The sequence below is a fragment of the Penaeus monodon genome, chromosome 23, assembly GCF_015228065.2.
Source record: "Penaeus monodon isolate SGIC_2016 chromosome 23, NSTDA_Pmon_1, whole genome shotgun sequence".
NCBI lineage: Eukaryota > Metazoa > Arthropoda > Malacostraca > Decapoda > Penaeidae > Penaeus > Penaeus monodon.
Window position 1 is genome coordinate 19504314 of NC_051408.1, and position 336 is coordinate 19504649.

General features: G+C 41.4%; 1 protein-coding gene across 1 annotated transcript in view; it reads left to right on the top strand.

Moving 5' to 3' along the window:
* LOC119588168 overlaps nt 1-336 on the top strand; it is a 71572-nt gene that overhangs the window by 27697 nt on the left and 43539 nt on the right. The gene's annotated exons all lie outside the window — the stretch shown is intronic.

The following is a 336-nucleotide window of genomic DNA, read 5'->3' on the forward strand; positions in this document are numbered from 1 at the left end:
CGTTTTTGTACAGGTAAAAGTTCAGTCCCTATGCACATATTTACTTCCTGACAGATTCGGTAATTTCATATTCCCCATGTAACTAGTCACAAGTCATACCTATATGCTGGTCTCACTTTTTCCTTCTTTTTATATTCTGTATCAGTATTTCATGAAAATGCTTATGAAAAAGATGGGGAAGGATCGGTAATATTTCCTAAGCTTATTAGCGAAATGAATATGAAAGTCTGCAAACTTTCGCAGCGAGGCCCCGGGGGCAGGTTCGCGCAAAAGACAAACATCGGGAACAAAGGCTGCCGCTCCCCGAAGGCGCGTCAGTGTTGTTTAACAAGTTTA